The sequence below is a fragment of the Lissotriton helveticus genome, chromosome 11 (genome assembly GCF_964261635.1).
Source record: "Lissotriton helveticus chromosome 11, aLisHel1.1, whole genome shotgun sequence".
NCBI lineage: Eukaryota > Metazoa > Chordata > Amphibia > Caudata > Salamandridae > Lissotriton > Lissotriton helveticus.
In genome coordinates, this window is record NC_136072.1 from 233,565,729 (window position 1) to 233,577,875 (window position 12,147).

The following is a 12,147-nucleotide window of genomic DNA, read 5'->3' on the forward strand; positions in this document are numbered from 1 at the left end:
ACACTGGCTTTTTAATTTTTTTCAATATTTAATACTTAAATAAAATTTATTGTAATTTATAATGGCAATAGCTTAAAGTTTTGTAAATAACTTTTGTGAAGATTATGTTCAGTGTATTTTATTGTGACAAAAAACCAAGAACAGAAGTGAAATATTAACATCTTTTTTACATTTGTAATAAAGCTTGAAACATTGAGAGAACATATTTGAACCAGTTGTTGAATGGTTGCACAGATTGATGCTGTGGTGGTACCGAGTGATGTTGTGATGGTGAACGAGTGATGCGGTGGTAGTGCATAGTGATGCTGTGGTGGTGCTGAGTGATGCTGTATGCTATGCTATCTTTTGTTTTGCTATCCTATGTTTTGTTTTGCTATGGTTTGCTATGCTATGCTTTGTGTTGTTATGGTATGCTATGTTTTGTTATGATATGCCTTGTTTTGTTGTGTTTTATTATGCTTTGCTTTGTTTTGCTATGCTATGTTTTGTTATGCTACGCTATGCTTTGTTGTGTTGGGTTGCTATGCTTTGATATGCTATTATATGTTTTGTTTCGCTATGCTCTGTTTTGTTGCGTTTTGTTAAGCTATGCTATGTTTTGCTATGCTATGTGTTGTGTTGTGTATTGTTATGCTATGTTTCGTTATGTTTTGCTATGCTATGTTTAGTTTTTCTATCCTATGCTTTGTTTTGTTATGCTATGCTATGTTGTTGATGTGTTTTATTATGCTATGCTTTGTTTTGCTATGTTTTGGTATGTTATGCATTGTTTTGTTATGCTATGCTGTGTTTTGTTATGCTATGCTATGCTTTGTTGTATTTTTTTTATGCTATTCTATGCTTTGTTGTGTTTTGCTATGCTAGGCTTCGTTTTGCTATCCTATGCTTTGTTATGCTATGCTATGTTTTGCTATCCTATGCTTTTCGTTGTTATGCTATGCTGTGATTTGTTATGCTATGCTATATTTTGTTATGTTATGCTGGTGAGGGTGTGTGAGGGTGAGTGAGGGTGGGTGAGGGAGGGTGAGGGTGGGTGAGGGTGGGTGAGGGTGGGTGAGGGTGGGTGAGGGTGGGTGAGGGGGAGGGGGAGTGAGGGGGAGGGGGAGTGAGGGTGTGTGATGGTGAGAGGGTGAGGGGATGTGAGGGTGAGGGGGTGTGAGGGTGAGGGGGTGTGAGGGTGAGGGGGGTGAGGGTGAGGGGGGGTGAGGGTGAGGGGGGGTGAGGGGGTGTGAGGGTGGGTGAGGGGATGTGAGGGTGAGGGGATGTGAGGGTGAGGGGATGTGAGGGTGAGGGGATGTGAGGGTGAGGGGATGTGAGGGTGAGGGGATGTGAGGGTGAGGGGATGTGAGGGTGAGGGTATGTGGGGGTGAGGGGATGTGAGGGTGTGAGGGTGATGTTTGCAATAGGATTTGTATGAATTGTGTAGAGTTATCATAGCAAGGGTGCCAGTGGCCCCCTGCAGGAAGGTATCAAAATATAGGCATTGTTAGGGGGATTAAAGGGCCCCTATTGCTTTATTCCCCTGTGACACTGCACCTGCTACACCATTTGCTAGCAATGCCCCTGATACCCGACCAGATACTGGAGGGATGGTGGAGAGGCGAATCAGCTCTGGAGTGAGGTTGTAGTGTGGGGGCTGGGCTGCTGTGCTCAGAGGGTATCTTGGGCATGGATCGGACACCGAGATTTGTGAGTGGCGGGGAAGGAACAAGGACTATTAGTTGGACGGATATGATTCCAAAAGCGTTTTGGGCTGTTAGGCCTTGAAGGGGAGGCATTTAAGACTGGTGGGATAGTTTGCATATATATTAACAAAGCCTTTGGCATAGGCTGGGATTGGGAGGCCAGGATATTATACGAGTCATTAATGGGGCATTTCTCACAATTAAGAAGTTCCCTGTCATGACTGTGCTGAATGCACTAGGTTGGGTACCTGTCAACCCAGGCGCCCCTGAATTCCCTTAGAAAAAAATTAAGGGTCAAGGGTATCTTTCTCCACCAAGGAATGGCACAGAAACACTTGCCTCCAACTTATGTTTCACGGTCGAAGCGTTTTTTCATGGTGTATTTTATTACTTAAAAACAAACCGAATAAATAAAATAAACCTATGGGTAAGCTGGCCAGTGACTCACTCCAGGCACCTGTGTCCCGGTCACGCTGCCTGTGCACATGTGATGCAGCGCGTGGATGACGACGCGTCACGCACTGGAGGCCGTTAGTTCATGACGTCACCCCGGGGTTCTGTTGTAGAAGGCCTCACAGTGCATCAGAGGCCGGGCAGGAGGGGGAACCCGAGCCGGCCCGGACACGGTCATGTGCAGAGGGGTAGGGTTGTTCCAGCATTGTCCGGCTACCGTTAATAATGCCTCCCGTGTAACCGCCGCGCCGCACGTCGGCTTCTGGGCCTGAGCCACGGGGGGTGGAGAGGGAGGTGGGGAGCAGGGAGACTTAGGTAGCCGTGTGGAAGTAGGGGGGTGGGGAGCAAGGGAAAAGCCGGTGGTGAGAAAAGGGAAGGAGCAGCGAGATAACCGGAATATTCGAGGAGTGGGGGAGCAGGGTCGCGGTGCTGTGCAAGAAGATACAAAGTAATGGGTAGATGTGAGAAAAGCGTGAGGGTTAAAGGAGAAAGAAAGAGGCGTCCTTTAACCTCATTCGTGAGGCGCATTTTCCCGCCGTACGCGGAGTTTTTTTTTAAAACACGTTACATGACGAGCTCAGCTCGTCATGAGCGTACGACAGGCGTACCTCATGACTAGCTGAGCTCGTCATCAGCGTGGAAGGGGTTAAATAAGTTGGCTTCCTCTGGATTCTCCTTGGCAAGATAATGATCAACTGTGCCAAGTACATTCCCATCACAATCGTTCTTCCACTTATGATAGCCTAATATCTGACCTCTCCTGAACATTGGTCTTAACATCTTGATCCATTGGGTTTATGCACAGAATAGCCACACCGCTCAAATATCCAAATTTGCACATCTGCTGTTTTTAACAGCACGGTTAAACTACTGTTCAGGGTTCAATAATTTTGTACCATGACCTAACCTCCACAGGCATAACAATTCTAATCCAGTCACCCACACTCACTTCACAATTCTTTACAGTTTGTTTTACACCTCAGAGCACTGCTTTCTTTCCACCATCTTCATCTCCTCAGACTCCGCTCACTCATAGCTCAGTAATACCATCACCCAACCATTGTTCCACATCAACCACCTTGGAACCATTTTTGAGTTGGATGTACGATCTCTAAAGAACTCAAATGGAGTCCTACCCTACCTGTTGGCACATGTGGTGAAAGTCAATAAGCAGCAAGCTGATTCTGCACTTCGTTCTTCCAGAACAATAGATAAACATGAAAGGGTATTTCTATGTGGTCATTGAGTTCAGCAGTCCTGGGTAAAAGTGATTAGGCTATGAAAGGGATAGTATTTTGGGTTAGCCCTACCAAAAAAGAGTTGGGTAGTCTCTCTGGATCTTAATGCCCAACCTCAAGTGTGTGTGAAGCAACTGGAAGATGAATGTAAGGATTTTGCCAAACATTTCCCGCAAGTATTTAAATACAAGTTGGGCTGTTCTAAAATGTATATACACAGAATAAAAGTGAGAGAATGTGCCATTTGTGTAGTTTCCAAGGTAAGGAAGATGTCTCTAAATGTATATTATTTTGTTTGTAGTAAACTAAAGCGGCAGGGATAATAACACTGGTCAAAGCCACCAATTGCTGGCTTCTATTATGGTTACCTCTTCAGGAATTCTTGAAACACCTGATCAAATGTCCATTAGATGGAAAGGTTTCGTGCTTCAAATGATGCTTGAACACACTTGCATAAATCCACCCTGATAGAATTGGGCAATAAATATGGCATTTTATTTGCAAGCACTTGATGTAGATTTTGTAGTCTGTACTGAGCATTACTCTGTTTCACCTTATATGTCCTGGACATCGAAGGCCTACATGCCTCTTACAGTTAAGGTGTTTTATGTTGACATTAGCACTGGGTCCATTACCTTATGTCCTATCTTAAGAACTTACTTGAGAATGCATAGGAACTTATTGAGTTATTAGGCTTAAAGTTCTTCTCTGCCAGTGGATGTTGAGCACCTCTGAATATACATCCTTTGTCTTCGTGACTTATTCCAGAAAATAGAATCTTCATAAAGTTCCAGGGAAGCCATGTTCTGCTCATCATATGCCAGTTCACAGTCAATAAGCCCTGGTGGTTTGTGTGGGATAAGTATATACATTGTTGATCTTTTCCTTACTAACATTCATTGGGAATCATAGTTATTCTTGTAAGTTTTCTGCCTCAGCTTCTAGAAGGCTTGTTTTTTTGACTAGGAGCATATTTCAGTGGCTAGTCAGCTTCATCATGTTTAAAATGTCTAATCAGTGCCGTCTTCACTATCAGGGCTGTGTCCTTCTTCGCATTGGATGCCATTGATATCAGTCTTTCCCTAAACACTAGCATCCCAAATAGTAGCTTTGGGGAAAAAAAGTGAAGATGTGTGATGCATCTCAGTCTTGGTTCCTTACCGTGTACAGTTTTGGGAGTTTCAAGTTCGGAAAGTCAAAATACTCTAGAGCACTGTTTCCTAAACTGTGAGCAGATTTTTGGTGGCTCACGAAATTCCAAGCAGTAAATAAAGATGCCTTTGAATACTGTATTCATCAGGTTACATTTGCTGTACTTCAAAAACAAGGATCCATGTCAGACTCTGTCTTCTGACAAATTGCTATTTATTTTTAACAAGGGGATTCGTGTTTACAAAATAATCTCAGTTTGCAGTCAGAGAAAGACAAGTAAAGTGAACTGACAATCTTGCTGAAGTAGAGGAAGTGTGAAAGGAAAGCCTGTAAGATGTAATTTGTCTGTAACGCACAACAAAAAGTAAATACCTGTAAATGAGGTTCAAAGAGGTTCAAAGAGTTTTATTTCCATAATTAATTAAAATTGTTACAAAAATTCTCCTGATAAAACAACGATGCAAAATTTATTAAAATACTAAAATTATTGTCTCTCAGCCTCTGTTTTACCTGTAAATGAGCTGTACACGTTCAGCTGTTAGGAAAGCAAAAATTAAGATTTTTTTTGTAATTCTGAAGTGTGATGGTAACAAAGATTTTAATAGTATCAAAACGAATCAAGACACTTTATCTGGTGATGTATAAATGCTAAATATTCACTGAAACCCAATTTTCATGTACTGTCATTTGGGAGCAATATTGTTTTATTAGTAAAACTGTATGTCTGCACAAATTTAATAGCCATTTCAATAGAAAACGTGCTGTCTGAGAATGGCAGTGCGCTACCACATGACACTTTAGTTACATAAAAAAAAAAATCGCCTGCCTTATATCCATTAAAGCTAGGGGTGTCGCAAATCTTTGTTGTTCTTAAAGTTGGGTCATGGTACTAAAATGGGAAGCAATGATCTAGAGTGCCTTTCCTGCTCAGCATTCTGCAGTCCACTTTCTTGTGGTGGACTAACATTTAGTTGCAAGTGGGTTGATTTTGTAAATGTTGTTTTGGTTGACAAACTAAAATTGTGACAGACCATGGTACAGATCTTTTGATCTCTAGAGCCAGTCTCTGTTTTGACCACTCACTTGTAGATAAATGTCTAATAAATCAGAAGTGTGTTCAAAATTGCTTGCTTAGCCTAAACTATACCAAGTGGGGTGCACATTTACATGGTAACATGGTAATAACCTCATTCATTCTGAGGGTTTACATACAATCATATAAAAGTCAACCTGTCCTTAAAACCCTTCTTCTTAAATCAAAACATCAAAGCTTCCAACATATATTCACAAACCTGGATCTCACTACCATCAAATACTCATCTAATCAAGAAACTGTTCTTTTCTGACACTGCATAAACAAACTCGTTTTATTTGCTTAAATCATTTAATCTACTACTGTTAGTAAACAACATACATAGTTTGAATTGACACTGTTCCTGGCACCTATTAAGATAGAAAGGCAAATGCATGCTGTTGAGGACCACAAAAGAGCCCTACAGAACTTGTTATCATAAGCATCTAAAAGGATATAAAGCAAATGGAGTGTAAGTATCAGTAAAGTGATTTCCATGAATATGAAAAGGTAAAAGTAACTTCAAAAGGTGTCCAGGCAGGAGGGTGGTTCCATGTGGATCTACAGCACTACATGCCAAGAACAGATGCTTACAGGATAAGTAACATAATTCATTCAAGACATGTGTGGCTGTAGATACACATGCTTTGCATAGACAAAGCGGTGCCCTCCAAAAGTGGTGGCTAACCTGTGGGTGCTGCAGTTGTTTGAAAAACTGTACTTAGCACTGCCTGACCCACATTAGCTTGTTCGCGTGCTAGACCATCCACACAATAATGCTTAGTGAAAGCGAGTGATGTAGACCATGTAGCTACCTTACATACATCAGCTATTGGGATATTGCCCAGGAAAGCCACGGAAGCCCCTATTTTACAAGTAGAGTGTTCTCTAGGGGGTGTAGGTGGAGAAGTTAATGCATTCAGATGTGTTACGCCAAAGCTAAAAGGACTTTTCCTTTTAGCTTTGGCGTAACACATCTGAATGCATTAACTTCTCCATCTAGAAATGGACTTTCTTTTTTGAGGGGGAAAAAGTTTGGTTATGTGGAAATCTTTAGTTCGGTCAATGTAATGTTTCAACATCTAGTGTATGAAGAGCCTTTAAGCAACAGAGTCTGGATGAGGAAAGAAAACAGATAACTCAACTGATTGAAGGTGGAAGGAGGAGCCCACCTTTGGAAGGAATTCTGGGTTGCTGCAAAGGACCACCCTATCCCTGTGTAGCCACCCTATCCCTGTGTAGTTGGAAGAAAGGCTCTTCTAAGGTTAGTGCCAGGACCTCTTCGACGCGGCTAAGTAAAGTAAAGGCAATTAAAAAGGCAACCTTCCAAAATAGAAATTGCAGAGAACAATTATGTAATGGTTCAAATGATAGACAATTAGTCTGGTGAGAACAATATTGAAATGCCATCGTTTCAGACTAGTCCAGCTCAAAATATTACATAGGGTATACATATCCTGCACAACACTAGTCAAGATGGCCCGCAGGGCAGATGTAAACTGTAAAAAAGTGTGTGCGTGTGTGTGTGGGGGGGGTCGTTTTTTCATACCATATGGAGGTGTCATGAAATTCAGGAATCCTGGCAGGCAATACTGTCATGCATAATGCAAAAAGAACAATTGATGGACAGAATGCAGAACAATGTCATACATTCACCCCAGTACAGAGATCTGGGCCTAAATCCATCATTTTTTGCTCACCATGCCATTCCAGTTTGGCCCCAGCCATATGCAAATCAGTCTTGACCCTGTGCCTAATGGGAACAGTCCAGCCCAAATCGCCAGGCCAGGTCCTCCCTGGACTGGAAACAAGCATCCAAGGAGCAGTTTCGGGCTTTCAGCCCTCATCAGCCAGGATAGCTTGATTCCAGTGACATGGAGAGCACGGGACTCACGTCTGAGCATACCCGTCCCACCCGGGGTGACAAATGCAAAAGGAACAATTGATGGACAGAATGCAGAACAATGTCATACATTCACCCCAGTACAGAGATCTGGGGCTAAATCCATCGTTTTTTTGCTCACCATGCCATTCCAGTTTGGACCCAGCCATATGCAAATCAGTCTTGACCCTGTGACTAACGGGAACAGTCCAGTCCGAACTGCCAGGCCGGGTCCTCCCTGGACTAGAAACAAGCATCCTAGGACCGGTTTCGGGCTTTCAGCCCTCATCAGCCAGATACTGTCATGCATCTCAGGGGTGGTGGGAGAGGAGCTCACACTCTTGCCTAAGTGGTGCCTTTTAAATATGTGGAAGACACTGACTTGGGAGAAGCAGACCAAACCTGGGTAACTCTGCACCTGATGCTGGCAAAACACAATATAGATCACCACTGGGGGTATATCCACCCACCCAAACTCCAAGACTGGAAAAAAGATATGGACTTGTGTCTGCCGGCGGAGAAAGTAGTAGTCTATGTGAAAAGAGGGTGCCCGAAAAATGGGGGAGAATTTGGAAAAAAATGACCTAATATAGGGGTAATCCATGCACACCTCCAGTGGGTGAAACAATTCTTTCGGTAATTCCTTTAGAGACTAACTGAGGGGGACATCAATATATCGGTGGGCAAAGAAGCCTGATACCCAGCAATGATAAAAAGGATGCCATGTGGCAAAGTGTAATAATGCTTGGTTGTGTATTTAATAATGACAATGTAAAACTATTTGTACTGCTCCGTTACAATAAAAAGATTGCAAAAACATATTGAGATTCCATGCAGGTGCAGGTGGAACTCTGGTTGGAATTACTCTTTTAAGGCCTTCCAGGAAGGCTTTAATAACTAACGGTTTGAATAAAGATTAATGTTGCTTGTTTGGTAGATCAGCAGCCACTGCAGCTAGATGTACAACTCTCTTGCCTTCATTTCAATATGCTTACATGTAGAAGGTAGCAAACAATGCTTTATACCGTTGCATTAAATGGATCAATGTGCTTGCTATGGCAGTAAAAATACACAGCTTTTCCATTTAGCTACATAGCATGCCCTGGTTGCAGACCCAGGAGCTTCTTTGAGGATGGTCATACATTCAGGTGGGTAATTAAGGTTGTTAAAATATAGTCTACAATCATGAACATGACCGGCGCCATCTTGCCTAACAAGAGCCACTGTCCGCACGTAAACGGTATCCATTTTAGGTGCTTTGTGAGTCACCTACTATTCACCCTGACCTCGCAACCATCCCCGGTGCCCTGATTCAGCATGACCAAATGCACTAAGGTCATAAAACCCTGTCCTCATGACAAAACCCCAGAGCCACTTCCCGCCCTAAACACGTTTGTCCTTTCATCCCCTGCACATGAGCAAGACCTCCTGATAACCCCCAGCTGCACCTGGCCACTTGATCCGGTCCCAGGCTGTAAACCAAGCCTTGCGGACGTACTTTATTGCCCCCACACAGCAAGACTTGTTGCACGAACAGAAATGCTTGATCTTATCACTTGCATAACCTTTAGATCTGACCAAGCCCACGCACTTTTATGTCCTGTCAGAATGTCCGTCTGCAAGATGGCAATCATCTGTTAGATTTAGGAGGGGGAACAACAGCTGGTGGGTATGTGTGGGAACTGGCTGGAGGCAGGAATTCCTAGGATGTTTGACCACCAATAAAGTTGCTGTAAACTGTATAAAAAGGGGAGCAGCGGAGAAGTTGCTAGAGCATCTCCCAAAGACATTCTGCGTGTCTGCGTTGACGTGTTCTCCTCTGGAGTAATAAACCTGTTCTTGCCTTTCCGTTACCAGCACCTGCCTCTTTATTTTGGTAACTATTGATATTGGGAATTAGAGGCGTCTTGCGCCAAACAGCCTGGGTATTCGTTAGAGATTGGCTGTTTTTCCACAAGGTAACCAAATTCTATGACCTCAGTAGCCAAATCGCTAGGTTGACTTCCCTTGGGTTTGGATGCCCGGATTCTCCATTGTTCTGAGTGAGAAGGTTTGGGTTGAGGTAAAGCTTTTAGCGGCGAACTATGGACAGTTTGAGTAGCGTTGTGAATCAAGGCTGATGAGCTCAAGTGAGCTATTAGGGTGAGGGAGAGAGACATTTGCCTTAGCCTCCAATCCAGAAACGGAAGAAGAGGGAGAGGCGGAAAAACCAAGGCAAATATCCCAGACCAGTTCATCTATAAACAATTGCTCTTGGATAGTGGATGTGGAAACCTAGAGGTAAAGTTTGGGCATTTTGTGTTGTCTGCTGTTGCAAACAGGTCTATCTGTGGAAACACCCAGCTGTTGAAGTATGGGAGGCGGACTTGAAGGGTGGAGTTCCAACTTGTGGACTTGCCAAATCCTGTTGAAGAGGTCGGCAAAGTTGCTGTCAGTTCCAGGGAGTCGTTCCACTATCAGCTGGATGTTGTGATGTATTGTCCAATGTCCAATGCCCAATAGTATGAGATAGGTGGGATAACTGTAGAAAGTGTGTCCCCCTCGTTTTTGTATATAGTACATGGCTTTCATGTTGAACGTTCGGACCAAGACAACCTTGCCTATCAGGTGGGGTAAGAACTTTTTTCAAAGCTAGGTGAAAACAGCTTGAAGCTTGAGGTGGTTGTTGTAGAGATCATGTTGTTTGGTGTCCCAGAGATCCTGAACTAAGGGATCCTGTAGGGGAGCACCGCATCCTGTGAGGGAGACGTTTGCTGTTGGAACAATTTGTGGAACAGGGTCAATAAACAGTCGCCCTTAAAACCGATTATGTGTGTTCCACCACTGCAGAAAGAGGAGTAAAGCTACCTACAAACACTAGATCTTGTAGCGGACACTGTGACTGAGACCACTGGTGTGCTAGACATTCCTTCAGCAGACATATGTTTAATATAGCATGTGGTACTATGGAAACGTAGGAGGACATCATGCCTAGCAGGCGCATAACTATTCAGACTGTCAATTGTTGATTGGTTTGAAAGTGTGCTACCAGTGTGGGGAAATGTTGTATGCTTGCTAAATTGGGCTAGGCTAATTCCACATGTGTGTTGAGAACAGCCCCTAGATACAGCTGAACCTATAAAGATGGGATGTTTACATTGATGGTAAACCCTAGTTGATGAAGCAGGGCTATGGTGACTTGAGTGTGTTGGTGGCACAGAGTAAGGGTACTGGCTTTGATAAGCCAGTCGTCCAGAAACGGGAAGACATGGATGTTTTATTTGCGTACATGTGTTGCTACTACTACTAAGCATTTGGGCAACACTCGGAGTGCAGTAGTCACCCCGAATGGGAGAACTTTGAACTGATGGGGTCTGCCAGCTATGACAAACTTGAGTTATATGTGGTGTGCTTGATGGATTGGAATCTGAAAGTAGGAGTCCTTTAAGTCTGGTACTGACAAAGTTGCCTTGCTGGAGAAGTGGGACCACGTCTTGGAAGGTGACCATATGGAAATGGTCTGACAGGATGTAATGATTTAAGGGACTCCGATCCAAGGTGAGCCATAATGAACCACCCTTTTTGGGGACGAAAAACTACAGGGAGTGTACTCCTGACCCCTGATGTTGAAGAGGGATGGGTTCTATTGCTCTTTTGAGCATGAGAACTTGAACATCCTGTTTGAGCAGTGCTTGATGTTCCAGAAAGAGTTCGAGAGTGCGAGGTGGAATGTTTGGTGGTGTGGTGATGAGCTCCAGACAAAAAAATAAATCTGACAATGTCCAACACCAACTGATCTGATATTATGGATCGCCTGGTGGGGAGAAACTGTTGTAATTGACCCCAGACATGTGTTAAATGGTCAGTGGGGGAGGCAAAGAGTCACTGTTTTTGGCGGGTGCAGCACCATGTGAGGAAGCACCTCTGCCACAACCTTTGGAGTTTTTACCCCTATAAGTGCTCCTGTAATAGCTGCGTGAAGGGGAGTTGTGAGTTTGCGGGTGATAGATTGAGAAGAGGCATCAGAAGTTACTGCTTTTGAGCCTGCTCTATATGAGGAGTGGTGAAAGGAGCCATGGGGAGAGGGTATTTTGAGTGCACCTATGGACTTAGCAACCTCTGTGTCCTTCATCTTCTATAACACTTGGTCGACTTCTAGACCAAAAAGGTGTTCCTTCTGAAACGGGACATTTAAAGTTGTTTGCTGGACTTCTGCATAATAATACACTAGTATTAATACCCCTGGCAGCTGTATCGGCAAAGTCCAGGGCACACCTAATGGATATATTGAAAATTAGTTTGCCCTCCACTGAGTTCATTCTCCCATTTCCTATGGTCTACTGGGAGGTACTACAGAAGTTCCTCCATTTGGTCTGTGAGCCATACCTGGCTAGTAGGCTTTGTCTATTTGCAATTCGCCAATGATTGGCAGACTGAGCATCTACTAATTTTCCTGAGGCATCAATTGGCTTAGAATCTTTATCAGGATTTGGATCGTCAGCTGTGGTTTGTGAATGAGCCCTCTCACGGGCATTGGGCACAACTAACGAATCAGGATGAAGTTGCCCTCGGATGTAAACAGGGTGTGAGGGTGTGGCTCTGTACTTTTTGTTGACCCTTGAAGTGATAAAGCTTGCTCGCGCAGGGTCTTAAAAGATGTCATCGGTGTGACGCATCATGCCTTTT

The 12,147-nt window shown here is 43.6% G+C and overlaps 1 protein-coding gene across 1 annotated transcript in view; it reads right to left on the bottom strand.

The window, feature by feature from the left end:
* Positions 1-12,147, bottom strand: part of LOC144791612 (von Willebrand factor A domain-containing protein 5A-like) — a 680,207-nt gene that overhangs the window by 25,253 nt on the left and 642,807 nt on the right. The window lies entirely within an intron of this gene.